Consider the following 18,301-nt stretch of genomic DNA (forward strand, 5'->3'; position numbering starts at 1 on the left):
AGGACTTCTGTTTGTGTACACTACCTGGGATCCTCACTTATAATACAACACCGCTTTGTCTTTGGATTAAGATGCCTTCGTATACTTGTTAAGAGGGCTTCCTTACAGGGCCTTCTATCACTTTTAAGGCACTCGATTATATTTCTGAATAAACAAGGAAACCCCTCAATTTAGACGGTTTTAATACTACATTCCTACAGGTGCCTTCTGTTTACATGTATAAAAGGCATTCTGCGTGTGTACTCAACTCGTCACTCATACTAGGAGATCCTACACTTGATAATTTTAACGAAGTGTTGCCTTAATTTATAAGGCTAGTATGATTTATCGCGTGTGTGAGAAGCCTTCCTGATAAGGTCTTCTATGTGTATTCACTAAACTCGAATCCCATCCGTGCCGATGTTACTAAAATAATACCTCGCTTTTAATGATTTGTATGTACTGTATATAAGGCCTTGTATCTAGTTTTTTAGGTCTACATATATTTACATAAAATTAGTCCCCTGATTAACAATAAACCTAACCCCATCCCCGTTTTATCTTCAAGATAGCCATACTAAATTACGATTTAATGGAAAGGGGGCCTTAATTTAGAAGGCTGGAAAGGCCAAATATGGCAAACAATTGCTTCAGGCTCCGTTCATTCCAGTTAAAAGGTGTATGGCTCCTGTTGTCGCTGGCAAGGATACCTTTTCCGAATCATTAAATTAGTCGAAGAGGGGTTGAACTTCTTGGAAATCTTAAGGTTAAACTGGATGATAAAGTGACAGGAAACCAAGGACATTGACATTCGCGTACAAACTCATGCAATATATCCAAAGAATGATATACATGATCTCCCATGGCGATCAATGATGCACAGATTAGTATTTATATATAGATACATCGAAAAATAACGTCATTCGCATGGTCACACTAGCAAAATAGACAAACGAAGTCTTCAAACTCATACGCAAAGACTTTAAAGTTTTATTATTTAAGTGTGAAGATGAGATTTAAGCTGCCCTAGTTATGTAATATACAGTATACACATGTTATAACCGTATTAACACCTGTATACAGCAATTATCTATACACCGAAAGCTGTTACAGCTCAACAATGCATCGCTTTATCACTTAAATTATTCAAAGTTTATCACAGGAAACACGCTTTACACAATTAAAAAAACCTTCTATTTTTGGTTCTCTGCATTAAAATTTAAAATTAATTAATTAAATTAGTCGAAAAATTCATTAAAAGTGTTGGTAAAAATTAATTTTTAAACATGTTTCTCACCAAAGGAAGGGATTTTCGAATTAATTTTTCTTAAATTTAAATATAATTTCGTAAAAATAAACTGAATAAATTCTTCAAATATCCTTGTATGTTTTACGTGTTTTATAACATGTAAAGTTATGAAAAAAAAGTAAGGAGGGGTGAAGCAAGGAGCTTCCTTACTTACAAATTCCACTTACAAGGAGATTTTCACACGTTTAAGACCATACAGATCACGACTTTTAACAATTAATAATTAAGAAGGGGTGAAGAAACGTTTCTTCCTTACAAAGGGGCGATTTCACACTTAAAACTATTCAGCAATAAGTATTGATAATTGGGGAGTGAAGAAACGAGTGGTGCCAGCGCTCCCAATCTACAAATCCAAGTCACGTATGTCGTTTACACCATTGATGGCTACCAAAATGACTTCTGCACCCTTTGTTTATACAGAAAAATGAACAGTATCCGTTACAAATCAATGCATATCGTGCTCGATACACACACATAGGGAAGGGGGAGAGAGCACAACGGTGCAAAAAAAAGAAGCAAAACCAGAAACCGGTTGGTAGAATAGTAATTATACAAAGGTGTTCTTTCATGGCACACATTTCAGCACGTCTGTGACAGTTTGATAATACACGAAACGCAATTAAATCTGTAAGTAAGAGAATGACTGACAGTACAAAACCGTGTACCACTTTTATTCCTTTATCCTTGTCTTATAAATATTGTTAAGAAAGAAGCGCTCAGTCATTAAAATGAATCATAATAATATATATAAATTAAAATAATATATTATAAAAAAAGAATGTATAACTTAATTTTGTAAAGAACAAATCCATTTTCTTGACCCTCTTTCAATACTAACAACAATACGGAACTCGTAAAATTCGAGGGGGGAAACCTTTTTTTTGTGTGTGTGTTGTGTTAAACAAGGGGGGATATAATACGTTTCCTTAAAGTTACAGAGCTTATGAAGTTATGTCTGCACAATGGGACTTTTAAAAGACAATAATTACAACAACCCTTCTAACCGCCATCCCCGTTATAACGCCGGAGGGTGTTATAACGGGGAAGGGGTGTATAATTATAAGTTTTTCTTGAATAATTTACTGTATGTTTTTCGTGAAATTTTAACAATTCGCAACGTGGAAATTACGTGTTCTTACGCCCGTTTTCAATTTAATTTTGGTGTCTAGGGGAGAAATTGAAGCATATTTTTGTTTTAAATTTAATTACTTATTCGTATAATTAGCCAAATTAATTATATGTATATAATTTTAAAGCCAAATAAATGTAGAATTTATAGTTAAACAATTACGATTACACACGTAAAGTTTTGTAACTCATCACCTAAACAAGGCCTATACTTAGAATGAACTCTGACCTTTGTTCCAAATTACTTTAAACTTAAAAAGTCTTATAAACTCGTTTCTAATTCGATTATTACGGAAATCCTTCGCACTTTCTAAACTTCGATTCAATCCGTCACCCCAAAAGATCAAGAGTTCAAGTGCGAATTACACGTTCTCTTCCATGCAAATTAACCATTTTATTGACTAAATAACTGATTAATAACCTAATTAACATAGGAATAACGTCTGGATTTTATTATATTCAATTAAAAAGCAAAAATTTTCTAATTTTATTATTACAAATGTGAAAACATTAACGTCCCACTTCCTGAAAAATCTACTTTTTTAATGCATTTTTAGAATATTTAACACTCTCCAAATGTTTTTATATTATAATAAACAGGATAAATATTTAATATTTTTGTATTTTTACGAGTTTACACCGAAAATTTTTTCTACATACGTCTATAAAACCGTAAAGTTTAAGCTTCTGTATGTAGACACAAGCCTATATCTGCGGGAGGGGGAATTAATTTCTATGTATAAAGGTTCATATTTTTTAAAAAAGTTACATACCAGAGTGAATAATTAGTTGGCTAGTGTTACACTTGACATAAAACAAGGCATACAACGTGAATATAATTTAACGATACATCAAAATCAATCTTAAAAACTGAAAATTAAAGCAGAGAGCGTGAAAAATATAAATCATAAGCCATGAAGTAAAGAAATTTAATCACAGAAGATCTAAGAATAACCATTTTCATGTAGTGTTACGAGGGATGATCCTGAAACAAATTGATGATGAGCTAATTTTGTGTTAGTTAAAAACAAGTTTTATTTAATTTTATTTTATTTCTTCTTAAATAAATATTTTAACAATCAGCCAAGTAGAAAATTTTATATGATTTATTATATTTATCTCATTTTTTTATTTAAAAATTAATTAAATCATACCCCCTCTATGAAGATACGAGCAAATGAATTTAACAGACGTGAGGAATAGGAGCGAAGATAATTGAATTTCTATGATAAATACATTAATCTAGACAATTAATTCATTTATATAACATTATATAGTACTGGGATAACTAAAATTTAACAAGATAAAGAGGAATTTTTCACGATAATCGCTTCGTAAAGCCCGACTTTCCGAAGAATCGTTAGGGTAGAAGACCCAATCTCAGCTATAATTAAACAGATTTTAATCAATTTAAACATAGAAATAATTAAAGAAAAACAAGGTAGAAGTGAACCCCCCTTTAAAAAAATACCAACGTATCATATTTTAAACGAAAACCGATCCTAATTCCTCACACAAAAGATGAAACTTAATCAATACTTGAAGAGAGGGGGTAGACGAACGTGTTATAGAAGCAAAGGAGCGAAACACAATTTATTTATGTAACTCGAATCGTACACAATAACCCCCTGTCATGTCGACACAACACGATCTATCTACTAGTACAAAACTTTATAGATGCAGAACAGATTCGAAATCGCCCTAGGGGTTAGTGAGATGCGAATGATTGATTTTGCTTTGCATCTAAACTTACATCTTGAAGAGATATAGAAAGGCAAATAGATTCTCACCCCCACTTTTTTTATTCTTTTTTGGTGAATTACTTGACACCTACCGAGTACGTGTGTACGGAATTGACGCCATTGATCACATGGTTTTCCTTATTTCCGCTAGTTTTCTTTGGTGTTAGTATGATAGACGACTTAGGTAGTGTTTTGCTTATACGCAACTTATTCTCTCATCTTTTCCGCTTCGCACGGCATTTATGGTTGTTTTACTCATTTTTTTTACGTTTTTTATATTCGTTCTTTCTTCTTCCACGTCTTAAATGATTAATGCTACGTCACCAGCTACCTTCATCAGTCAGATTTTGGAGGAACTAAGCACGATACATAAAATCGTTGACGTGTACATGAACAAAAGAGAAGTGAAAAAGGATATAACCCCGTCGATTTTATATATCAAGCATGAGATGCATTTTCTTTCTTTTTCTACTTAATTTCTGTCCAAAAAATACACAGAAAAACTTTAAACAATATTCGGTTATTTATTAAATCAAATTAAATTCATTTTAAGCGTAGAAACGTCAGCAAATAAGCCTCATACAGCTAAACGTACGTATATAATGGAAGATACAGCATATACACTTGTGTATATTCTATATACAGTACATTAGAAGAATTGTGTATATGTAGCCTCTATACTAGAAGGTTATGATGTATTATACATGCAATTCTTAAGATACGAGTAAAAATATGAATTGAATATTAATGAATACAATGAATTATAGGTGTAAATATCGGTATGATGTGTGTAAATATAATGTAGAAATATCACTATTTAGGTGTAGAGAAGTTATGTGTAGAGGTAAGAATGGCTTGATGTATTTAGAGGCATGACATAAATATTTTTAATGTATTAAAATAAATAATTTGGAAAAATTTGGGAAAATTTGCTTAATAAAAAGGTATTATTGTCTTGAGTGTTTCCGCTTGTGTTTCAACTGCTTCGAAGTCGGAGAAAATTGAGTATTTTGACTCGCCATTTTAATTTTTTATTAATATTTTTAATGTTAAAAATAGGAGAAAATGGAAATGTTTCCAGGTCTAAATTCCAAAATGTTAAATTAAATATACAAAAAAAGTTAGGATATTTACGAGGTTTGAATAGGGGTCTAGATGTAGAAGTGTATGAAGTAAAGAAATGTGCGATAATTACATGACATACAAAAATGTAAAATATGCATTAATGATTACACTATATAAATATATAAAATAGAATATTTTGTTGGACTTCTGGACAAATTTTCATAAATTTCATTAAAATTTCGGAATATAACTTGGATTCCAATTCCGGAATTCCTTAGTTTCTGAAAGCTCCTTCGTGAAAATAGACAAATAAGGAACCTTTAAATAAAGCCGAAGGAAAAGAATCAGGATCTCTTTTAGTAAAAAGAAAAATAAAGTTCGGTAAATCTTCGAAAAAACTAAAAAAGAAGCTCTCTAGCTTCTTAACAAAAACATAAGATAAGAAGCCTCTCAACAAGAAAATAAAGATCTGGAACCTCTCAAGAAAAGGATCGGAAACCTCTTAACAAAAATAAGGATCAGGATCCTCCGGAAAGAAAGCAAAAGGATCAGGAGTCTTAGAACAGAAGAATCTTAGCAGAAACAGAAGGAGCATCAACAAAAGTGAAAACAGAGCCTCTTAAGAAAAAGCGAAAAAAGAAAAAGGAGCAGGAACCTTTTAACAAACACAAAAGACCTCTTAAAGAAGAAGATCAGGAGCGTTTAAAACAAAACCGGAAAAATTAAAAATTAGAAGCAACAAATAAAAAAAAGTGGGCAATTTTTGGAGACTTTTAAACTGTCTTAGTAATTTATAGCCATTTAAAAATTTATTTATTTTTTACAAAACATTTGTAACTTAATTTGAAGCTATGGCAGAATCAAAAAAGCGCAAAGAACAAAAGAAAAAAATCTAATTTACTTCAATAACTTTGACTTTCATAAAAACTTTAAAGCTTAATGACATTTCTAAAAATTACAAGCAATATAAAATTGAGGTCTTTATTTAAAGGCTACGAAATAACCAAAAATAAAAAAAAAAAAGATTAAATTTTCAAGGCAATTAAAGAAAAAATCTTTCAGTGGGATTTTTTAAATGTTTGATTTAGTGAAAACATCTGTAAAGAACAAATCATCAAGGCTATTAACAGTATTACAACTGATTATATTCAATTAAAGTAAGTAATGTAATGGTCTTCTTATGTAATCCTAGAGGTTAATCAAGAGGACAGTAAATTAAAACAAAACTTTACTTGGCTTCTAGGAGTGTGGAGAGAAAGAGAGAGAGAGCAAAGTAATGACAATTTTCGAATAAGTTAAAATGCTAAAGTTGTAGAGAAAAATTTACATTTTTAAAAGAGGGGGGGTTTGAAGCCAGAGAGAGAAAGAGTGAGGGAAAGTGAAAGTGGTTGAAGGAGACGAGCGTGGAGCAGGAATAGCATTCTCTGTCTTCGTATACAAATTTAAATGAAATTTCTGTAATTTTGTTAGATTAAGGAGAAACTACATCGCTTATCCTAACCAATCACCATCATTCTTCCTTATACAGTCTCCGCTGTGGCTCGAAGAAGAAACGCTTGTGAAAGCTTTACCAAACGTCAGCTGCACTTCCTATCCCCTGTATAAGCTATACAGAATTGAGTAGAGACTAAATTGAATTCGAAAGAAGCCGATTCATTGGTTAAAATTCATTTTATTCTTTTCGACTATCTACGCTACAGTCATCATTTGTGACATTAATTTCGACTTTTTTCTTTTTTTCTACTTTACAAATCGGCTTCTGAGCTTTTCTTTTAACACTGTCCTTTAAGGAAGAAACGGGGTGGGGAGAAAGATTCTTTTAATATTTAAATTTTTAATAATTTTCCTTTAAAAATTTATTTACGTCTAACTTAATTTCACCCTCCCCTTCTTCTCGTAGTTTTTAAAAAGTTTTTTATTTATTTATTATTATTTTTTATCCAGGGAGTTTTAATTAAAGGGGTGTAACACGCGAATGTGACTTGGTTGTTTTTTTAGAGAGAGCAAAAACGGGGAAAGTTGGAGATGCTTATGTAGAAAATAGAGAAGTATCGACTTCCATTGGAAGCCTATCGGTGTTCTGGACTTATACATAAACACTACGCACAGATACAGGGGATGGGGGTGGCGAGAGAGGGGGAGGGAACATCTGCTATCGGTAGAACGTCCGAAAGCATCATGAACTCGCTCCCGTTTCCGACTACCCTTCATTATTCATCATTTCTCTAGCTAATTCGGAAACTCGGGAGGAGTATAGCCGGGGAATCGAACCTTTTCTCCTTTAAAACTCCCCGAAACCAGACAGGAAGGTCGAAGAGAAGGGGGAAGGAAGAGCGACTGGAATCACGCAAACCTCACGAGCCAGTTATAGATCACCCGAGTACTGAAGATGGTACATCAGAATTCATGAAAACCCATAAATGTGGGAACAGCCAGTCCGTTGCTTTAAACTAAGTGGGCCCCCGCCTTTTCTCCCCCCACGATGGTAAGCGGAACCCCAAATTACTGGTTGCGTGTCTACCTAGATATTGTTTCGCCCTAGACGAGGATCCATCAACTTGACTGGTGCTCTCGCATAACGGAACCTGCAATCGTATACCGGACGGTCGCTTGTACCGTGATTTAATTACTTAGCCGAGCCCTGTGCACCCGGTGGTCACGGGAGCTGTAAGTGGCTTCCCTCTCAGACCGCGTGATCTATGCGTCGTTGGATGGGAACGGACCTTCTGCCGCACGCACATCTCCTCTGCAGAGGCGTCACGGATGTTAGGACAAATTGTTTTCAATATATCCTGCATTTATTTAAGGGTGGTGACTGAGTTTTGAATTGTCCTGTCAGCTTGGAAGAAGCTCCCTAGTCAAACCGGCCGCGCGACCAGCTTAATGTCGTTTACACTCCTCTTTCGTCCCCCCTACACCTTCCTTCTCAACGTCTATATGCATCTCCCCTGGTAAACTTGTATAAAACTTTATACCAGCATCCCTTCCCCTTATGCTACGAAACGACGTTAGACGTATGACGTAGCGGCTCTTAAGAGGTTCAGCTTCCGTTTCGGTATAAAACTTAATATTTTTTTCAGCAAATTTGTATTGAACTAATTTAAAAATTTTCCTTTTAAGTAAATATATTTAAATAAATTTTAGATAAGAAAATGGAGGAGATGCGGAAGAGGAAGATGCGAGCATCCTCCTCTTAAGCTTCTTTCTCTTAATGTTCTAATTAAGATGTGGAGTAATTTAAATTGTATAAAAATTTGGATAAATTTAGAATTATAAACCTTTCTAGATACAAAATGAAGTAAAATTTCGATATAAAATCCGTATTTAGACTTAAATTGTACACTTTTCACGTAGAGATTGTGTAAGATGATGAAGAGAGAGATGAAGCAATGATGAAGGGATGAACGAAGCAGAAAAAATTGAAAAGAATAATATAAATTATTAAACCAGACAAACTAGACAATATATAAATATTTAGTTACAGTCTAAATAAATAGAAAATTCTATCGACTACTCCAAATATTGAAATTTCGTCAGTAAAATTGATTAAAACGTTATATTAGACTTAAGTTTAGATTGCATAATTATGTTAGGAATTTGTCTAATTTGATATTCTAAAACCCCCCTTTATGTGTAATTACATTAAATCTCATTTTAATAAATTGATTATCTACCATTTTTTTTTATTTGTACATATTTGTATATTATTATTATTATTATTAAATTTATAATTAAGAAAATATAATTATTATTGAGTTAAATACAGCTTAGTTATTAATTTAAGTATATCATTTACGAAGTTATTTACTTAATAATATTAATTTATTATTATTTGAAAATTTTTTAATCATTTCCTTAAATTTTATAATTATTATTAAATTTATATAATTTTAATTAAATGCTGTAAATTGTTAATTAAAGTTTGATTTTTTTTATTAAATTAAATTTTATTATTAAATTAATTTGTATGAATGTAATTAAATTAATTTTTAAGGTAAAAAATTACTTATTTATTAACTTTAAATAATAAAATAGATATTTTTATATTAAATTTAATATTTTATAAGCCACAAAATGAATTTCACAACCTTTTTATACCTCAAACTTGCCTTGTTAATTCTAAGAAATTGGTAAAATTTTAATTACAAAATTAAATTTCTTAATTAATAAATAATATTAATTACTTATAACTTAAAATATTATAATTTTTTATAGTAAATTAATGTATTTTTGAAGGAAGAAAGCGTAAAAATTAAAATTTTATCGTCGTTCAAACTTAAAATTTAACCAATTAAGTCTAAATAACTGCTTAAATTTTAATTATAAAATTTAATTATTAACGGTAGAAATTATTATTTTATTATTAATTAAATTCTAAACAATAATAAAACAGTTTTAATATTAAATTAACACTTTTTAATGTAAAATTTAAAAGTCAATACTCGTCTTTCAACGTTAAACTATGCTAAATTTTAATTATAAAATTGAATTTTTAGCATTAAAAATTAATTATTTTTTAAATTTATTTAAAATTTATAAGTAATAATAATAATAATAAAATGATTTTTAATATTAAATTAATATTCAACACCCTTCTTCCAACTTAAACTTGCTTAATTATATTACAGACCTGTGCAAATAATTATTTCCAATTTTATTTGTTTTTATATTAGAAACTTTACAGACATAAATTCTGTATATTATATATAGAGATGAACATTTTCTGCCCGTTATATCACAGATAGAACCCATTCATATCCGACTAATGACTCGTAATCTTGCTAGCAAGGTAAGGAAAGTAAAGAAACCTTGCATCACATAAGCAATATAATAGTTTTTGATTTCTGCAAATACATTACCAATAAGTGATGAGTAGTTTAGAAGTGCTTAGTATGAGAATTCAACACGTGACAGAGCTAGTGTGATCTAGACATGTCCATTACTGCACTATCTAGAATCCATTACTGAGCTAGTGTTGCTTCTATCTAAACACAACACTCTGAATGACGAGAAGCTTTGCGTGCAAAGCACTGAGATTGAAACATCTCTGTGGCCATCCTTTTCTCTAGGTTATAATTTTCTGAGGCAAGACCACACCTTTACTTTATCCACATTATTTTTTTTTTATTTTTTTTATTTACTCCTTCCTCTTCTTCCGCCTCCTCCTCCTTCATCTCCTCTTTCTCTTAATGTCCTATAGATCTGTTGGTTAAAAGGGGTAATGAAACACTTTCTAGTTGTTGATGAAGTGCTGATTTTCAATATAATCACCCTTCCTTTTATTGAATTCTCTTACTCTTTCTTATATATTTTAATTATTTAATCAAACTTAAACTTTTAAACAACCTGCTATTTTTAAAAGCATATAAATTGTTCTATTTGTGGAGAAATATTTCTTCTATTTTTATATTTTTAAATATATAAAATCTCATTTATTAAATTATGCTATTCAAATATATAGTCTATCAAATTGTTACACATTAAATTAGCTCTGATAATGCAGTTAACACGGTTAATTAAACTGCTACTTAACATACGTACAGCATACACATTTCCTCTTATATATATATATACATTATTTAAACTTTCACAAATGAATTAATATAATAAAATAAATAAAAAAATATGTTTAAAAAGTCAATTCTCTTATTTAACCTTAGCTATTTTTATTTTCCTTGTCAATAATTTATATGCCCAATTATTACTTGATTAACCATGCTTAACTCCTTAGTCACATCCAAGGATAACACATCCCTGCTATGTTTAAAATAGCATAAAGTTTTTATGGCCTTATAATAAATAAATATAGAAATATAAAAAAAAATATGTTTTTATAATTTTTAAGTATTTAATATTTTGTTATTTAATAAACAAGAAATCTAAAGATAAGATATGCCCTATAAATAAGGATAAAACCTATCCTTAAACTATAATCACTCATCTATGAAAACATGTTGATTGAATAAGTTCCTTTATAAGTTATTTTAAGGATTCGTATGCCATTTGCCCTCATAACAGGCAACATCTTTAGATATTTATAAATAGAAATTATGCCTTGATGGCATTCAGTATTTGCATAATTGGTTTAAATGGAATATACTTAATATAGATTTTTTTTAAATAAATTAATCTTAATGTGAAATCAGAACCAATAACCACTTAATTAGGATTAATTAGAATAATTTTAAGACGTTTACCGTACAAACAGAACAGTTTTCTATGCTATTTAAGCGCATTTTAGGCTTAAAGTCTTGTATATAAATCTGTAATGATGAGATACTTTTACCACTTTTGTTATAAAATATTGGCTTAATAGTTTAGAAATTGTACTCCACGTTAAATGATACAGGCCTTGAAGTTAATTACTGTAAATTTTGTCTTTTAATAAAAAAAAGGGCATAAAATAAAGATTTTGTAATCCAATTCTGTGCTAATTCTATTGATATGATCAAAAAGTTTCTATAAGAGTGCTAAGAGTTGTATTTAACTATTATGCAACATGCTTAGTGAGTGAGTTGCTGTGAATTTAAACAACAAATCATTGTCAAAATGTGTAAATGGGCCTTCTAATCATGTTTTTTGCAGTGCTACAGTGTCTGTGAATGTTATAGAGTATAGGCCACTTAATGATGATCAAGATAAATTTGTAGCAATTTTACCTGAAAAGTATTATTCAAGAATGTTTTCTTCATTTTGTAACGTTGATCCACATTTGTTTTTTATTTTTGTCGACACCATTCTAATGTCATCAATCACCCCCACTTTAAAATGACACTCGACCCCTTCTAGGCCATCTTAACTTACTTTTAAAGAAGAAGAATTTAATTTTTATTACATAAAAATATTAATTTTTAATTTAAAATTAAAAAAATGTAACAGTACAGAATTTTGAATTTATTTCTACGTCAGAATTTGGTCACATGATAACATAATAAAATATATGATTGGTTGTTGCGTGAGAACGTTGCGTAGAAATACGAAATGGCGATACGGAATTTAAATATTTCGTATTATTGAAAAAATATATTAAAAATAACTTTAAAAATTTATACTTTAAATCATATTAAAGTATTTTCATAGAATGATTCGAGATTAAAGTGTAAAATTACAAAATTTATAATCACTTTTAAGCTTAAACGTGATATCTACTTTGATTTTCGCACTACGTATCGAAGCCTTCTATCTGTATTTCTACAGATATAAAGTAAAATGGACCCTTTTTTCAAACAACTGTTCCTTTTCCCAAAAATATCCAAAAACTAATCGGGTATTCCCGATATCCAGGGTGTGGCTAACGGAAAACGATCTTTGGGTACAGTATAGCTTAAACGTTGCTATCAGTAACGTTGGGGATGAACAGGTGTTGCCCTACCTGGGTATCCCCCGTTATTTTGTGCCCGCTGCGCTTCTCCCATACTATTCAGATATGTTACAACACGCTATCTATAACACAGAAAGTGCATCATATGCTGCATCATAGAACGGATCTATCATTTCACCCTAAATCTAAACGTCTTAGGATGGGATATGTGTCCACTGATGGGAACGTGACTTTACCTAGTAAAATTGAATATGAATTAAGTAAAAGTCAAGTAAATTCGCATAAACTCTACGTGAAAATGGATTTTTTGCTTGATCTTTACTCTTTAGTGTATTCACGTGACTAAAGTTGCACCTAACTTGCTTAATTTCAGGACAAATTCTATAAGAAAGCCTTTTTTATTGTTAAATGTTTACTAATTAGAGACTAATTGTTCTAAATTTAGCATTAGACGTACCAAATTGAGCGCATAAAAATCATAAACACGCAATTAAGGTTGTTTGTATATGGTAACAGGTACCATCAATTAACAAAAAGAATTTTAAGACACAATAATAGACTAAAAATACAACTACAAATTGCAATTAAAACAATATCTGCATTTAATTGTGTTTAAATTTAAGCTACAATAGATTTTAAACACTATCAGCAAAATTCCAAAATAAAAATCTACATTTTTTTCAACCCTGAAACACTTTAATATAACCTTATTGATACACACACAAAAAAAAATTCGACACGTGACTGAAATTTTAAAATATTTTCAAATTTAAATCGGGTCTCGTGATTGATGTAATTAAACGTGATTGGCTATTTCTTGAAATGATTGTGTAGAAATTGGAAATGGTGATACGTTACGCGATTTTTGAAGTTTATGAAGTAAATTAAACGTGACGATATTCTACGATTTTAGAAGTGATTACAGGAATATTTTCTTTAACAAAATAGTAAATAAATAAAACAGAAGTTTAATAAAGCCATAAATTCTTTACATTATATATCAGCAAGTTTCTGTACAGAAGAAGAAAAACTAGTGTCTCTCTCGATATCCGAAGGCCCCCTATCTCATATATGTAACCACAATAATTTAGCCAAAAGGAAGAGGCCCAATAAACGAATTAAAAGACCTAACTAAACCTAGACAGTATCGATTACTGGATAGGAACGTAACACCTCTCATAGAATTGGATGAGATGCCTTCCAGTTGAGCACCTCCACTTTTAATTTCCGCATCGTTTCGGCAAAGATGCCTCAAGATATTTGACATCTACGGAGTAGGCCCCGTATTGTCCGATCGCTGTTTCTGTTGGACAGGCAGAGGGTATGTCGAATACATTGATTCGTGGACACATAGCCGTCAGCATCAGACGTTCCATTCAATATCTTCCCCTCGACCTCGGTGTCCAGGCCGGATATTTGACTGTCGGTACATTAGAGTAGCGTGTACTACCCGTTTCTAACAATAAGGTGTCGACAATGGCACCGTCTGAGGACAACTGGGGTGCTTACCCCGAGGTAAGTGCTGCTTAATATAAATTGAGGGAGTTACAAGAATCCAATTTTGTTTTGCTGCTTGCTGATCGAAGGGTAAATTGATCGGCCTTTCTACTCTTTGCTAAAAGAATAATTTGTTCAATGGTGCAAGTTAAATCTAACAAAAAAAAGATGGCGATTTTTCACTTATGATTCCCTTCAGTCTTGTAATTATTAAAATAAGGGATATGCTCATTATTTTATCTAACTAAACCCTTTATTATTATTATTATTATTATTATTATTATCATTTAAGTCTAATTTAAAAGTAATTTATAATTTTTAAGCTTACTTTTATTAAAAATTTAGATAAAAATCACGACTTTAAATGGGTTGCAACTGAATTCTACAAGAAATTTAAGATAGAAAAATGGATTATTCAGTAGATGTAAGCTTGACAATTGCTACTGTATATGATTTCTAGAGATAGAAGAGGTACTTTTGATGGATTTCTGAATCTATTACGTTTGGAATGATATCTTTATAAATGATCTCTTCAGATAATGGAGTTAATCAACTTTAGAGACATAACGGCTCCCATCGATATTAAACTTAATCAAATGTGTGTCAATCCACTCGACATCTTGCAACTTCTAACAGGAAGGAAGTAAAGATCAAGTCTCGATTTCTTTTTTAAAAATAACGTTTGACGTCCGTATTTGGTAAAAATGAAAGTGACAGTTGACCAATGAAAACGACGCAAGTATGAAAATTTGAATTTTAAAAAAACGGTAGTTTCCGACTCGGTGATTGGTCAATTAGATTATAGAGTTAAATTATCAGATAATCTGTAAGCTTATGCCGAGAGTCCTTTAGAGGGGTGTTTTGTAAATAGGGTGCATTTAATTATACATTTAAAACAGTGTTCTCTAGATAATAGACAATTTATCTGTATTCTGTAATGCATATTTAAAGAATAATCTAGAATAATGCCTGGATGATGAAAAATTTTAAGGTACAAGTTCTACTTGCTAATTATAGGATGGGAAAAGGAATAAACAGTTAAAGTTGATGAGATAAAGTGTGTAAAATATAGATATTATGAAGTAAAATCTGATCTAAATGAAGGATAGAAGCAAAGGTAGAGCATGAGTTGTATATAAGATAAGGCTAAAATAGACTATTATGAGAAGTAGAGTGAAGATACGTAGTATTATACTTATTGGCTATGCAATGCACTTATCGAAAGTTAAGTTTCGTAAGTAGATTGAAGAGGTAAGTAGAGTTATATAGAACTATTCAAGGTAATTACATATATGAGTTAAAAATATAAGAAACTTTTTTGTAGTAAGACATAAATTCGAATTTTAAATTACAGGATCCGAATAGGATAATTTATAGGCGTAACTCGTTTGAAACATTAAAATTTCGTAGAGAAAATGATGATAAAATGGTAGAAAAGCAAATGTGGAAAATGGCACAATTCGTGATAATGTTTGCGTGAAGCACAATACTTCCACACACGATTACGTATATATTCATTAAGTCAGAATGCTTTATGATTCGCGTGTAGTGGAAGCTTTTGCAACTGTAAACCGACTGTTTCTAAACCTTTACTGTCACGACACTGCTACAATAAGTAAAAGCAAAGTCGTTCTCACTTAGTAATTTCCGACCTGAGACGACACCGATTCTACTCTACACCTTATTCTTGCATAGCGTTACGCTACGATGCAAACGTAACGTTAAACTTTAATGAAGTACAATTCCAATTTCACCACCCCCATCGTTTCAATTCCACCCCTCATATTTACTACATCAGCTTCTCATCTTAGGGGTGTTGAAGATAGAAGCACGTAAACCTGTTGTTTTCTGTGGACAATTTCTTGGTCGAGTGTCCTAATGGTATAGCGTGATGTCCAAAAGAGTAAAGTGCCGAATTTCGTGATGTTTAGCTGCCGACAGTCGCTATTCTAGACAGAGATGTTCCCCTGAAGGTTTATGGGGGCGGGGGTCGTGTGAACTCTGACACGTGCGTGGGGCAAAGCGCGATTTTGGTGATCCACGCGATAAGTGCAGGACCAGCAGGTGTCTGCGCTACACTCCCGCTGTTCTCTGCCACTTACTTATACAGTTGAGGTACCTCTATTTTGCTCTCGTTTTTACCGGTAAATTTTGTAATTTTTTAAAACTGTTTCTCCATTCTATTATAGTATTAATTAATATTTAATTAGCACTAAGTTAGCACAAGTTGGAACGACCTTCTCGATCGAAGACTCGTGTTTTAGCCCTACAATCCTTAAGAATATTTAAAGTATTGTATTTTAAAACAATTAAGGACATTTCTAATATATCTTTTCTTTACTTTCAGATCAATAGGTCAAAGTTTAGTGTTTAAATTTTAAGATAAAAGAAGAATTTCTTCAAGCTTCATCCACGCAAAACTTAAAAGATAACCGTCGAGATAGGCCTAGAAGTATATCGAATGACCCTCTTAACAAATACGACAAATGAATTTTAATTAACTTATTTAGTCTTTTTCTTTTTCCCTTTCCCCTTTTTCTCTTCTTAAAGGGGGAAGGAGTGATTTTATAAAGTGAACTTTGCATATCCGTGACGCACGCTTGGTTCCTGTTCATTACGTTCCCAATGTTGACAGAAGGTTGAATTTACTGGGGACAAGCAAAGCATTATTGACTTAGCCTTTTGTATTGGTAAATTATAGTGTACTAGCCTTTCTCTAATTGTTGGTTGGTCAAAATTAATTTCTCCCTGTTTGTCTTACGCATCAACATTTTTCATAAATTGTTTGACAAATTAATATTCGATCATTTGTATGTTGTACATAAAGTTAAACATGAGAATAACAATCTAGCTTGAACTTTCGCGTGATTAAATCATGAATAATTGCGTGATTGGGCATTTATTCGATCTCCTTTTTTGAATTATTTTATCTACAATTCTTTTTCTACCGAAAAAATTATCGATAAATCCGCTTTTTTCCCTCTTTCAATTTTACAGTTAATTAAATTTATTCGACCATTCTTCAGCTCTTAATTGAGCCAGAAACATCGGATGAAGGTACACGAAACACCTTAAAAACCTATCTTAAACACAGCACAGGGATGTTAGGCGCTTATCAGATAAATTCTTCATACGATAGACTTTTATAGTTTCGTTTTTCATGTTGGCATATGATCGATATAAGTGCATCATTTATGCAAGATCAGCAAGAATCTGATATAACTCGAGCCTTCTGCAGCCTGTTTAGAGTTAGACGAACCCCTAAACAATCGAGGAAGTATCGTTTAGCATTGTTGAATAGGGAAAATTCTCCGATATTCCCTCCAATGTTTCGAGTTGGTGGTGATCTATAAGCAAACACAATCGATCGGAAGTAGTCTCAAATTAAAAGGCTCGCTTATTCCTGCATTGCCTTACACTAGAAGTACCTCAAGCTGTACAATATTTCACGCTGCAGTTGTCGACGTATAACATCCTATAAATGCGGTTTCGATACCAATTACCGCTGCGGCTAGGTGGGGGTGCCATAGGACAGGTTCTAGCCGGACAGCGGGAGATTCTGATGAAGCTATACACGTGACCCCCCGCAGTGAATGACAGGGGGATGTGTGTACCTCCCTCGTCCACCCCGCATGATAGATGGGATTGTCTTGACACCTGCATTCTTCATCCCAGAGACGGCCGAACGTCTAATGTCTCACACCAGGAATACATACTCCATTTGTAATTAAACTGACGAAGTATGATTGGCCACTTGTTCTTTTTTTTCAAACTGAGTTTCGTGTCCTTGCATATCTCCACCCATTGACCGAAAACCTCAAGAACCTTTTCTAAACTAAGGGTGGAATGCCCTTTAATCCTTACTTAGTAGGATTGCCAAGAATGTTTTTTCTTCACCCGTCAATCTCTGAAATTATACTGATCTGAAGGAGTTTCGCTGATTCCCGGGTCAAAGGTCGGATTTCTGCATCAAACCTAAGATGGGGCCTCTGAGTTAGGTAAGATAGAGGTTCCTTTTTTTTTTATCTTATTACACGAGTAACTTCAAGTAATTATCGAAACTACTGAATTATGTATAGGTTTCTAAACTTACCCGATGCAAAATTAGTTTAAAAAATTGCCAAATTTTCGTTCTAAACACTCAAATACCTTGAAAAATTTTACACGCCTCTCCTCTTTACTGTTTTAATTAAGTTGAAGCGCGAATGAAGCACCCTTTCAACACTGTTTTCTAGAAACGTAACCATTGGACAAACACGT

Source organism: Centruroides vittatus, unplaced genomic scaffold (assembly GCF_030686945.1).
Source record: "Centruroides vittatus isolate TY-2023 unplaced genomic scaffold, ASM3068694v2 contig_1051, whole genome shotgun sequence".
NCBI lineage: Eukaryota > Metazoa > Arthropoda > Arachnida > Scorpiones > Buthidae > Centruroides > Centruroides vittatus.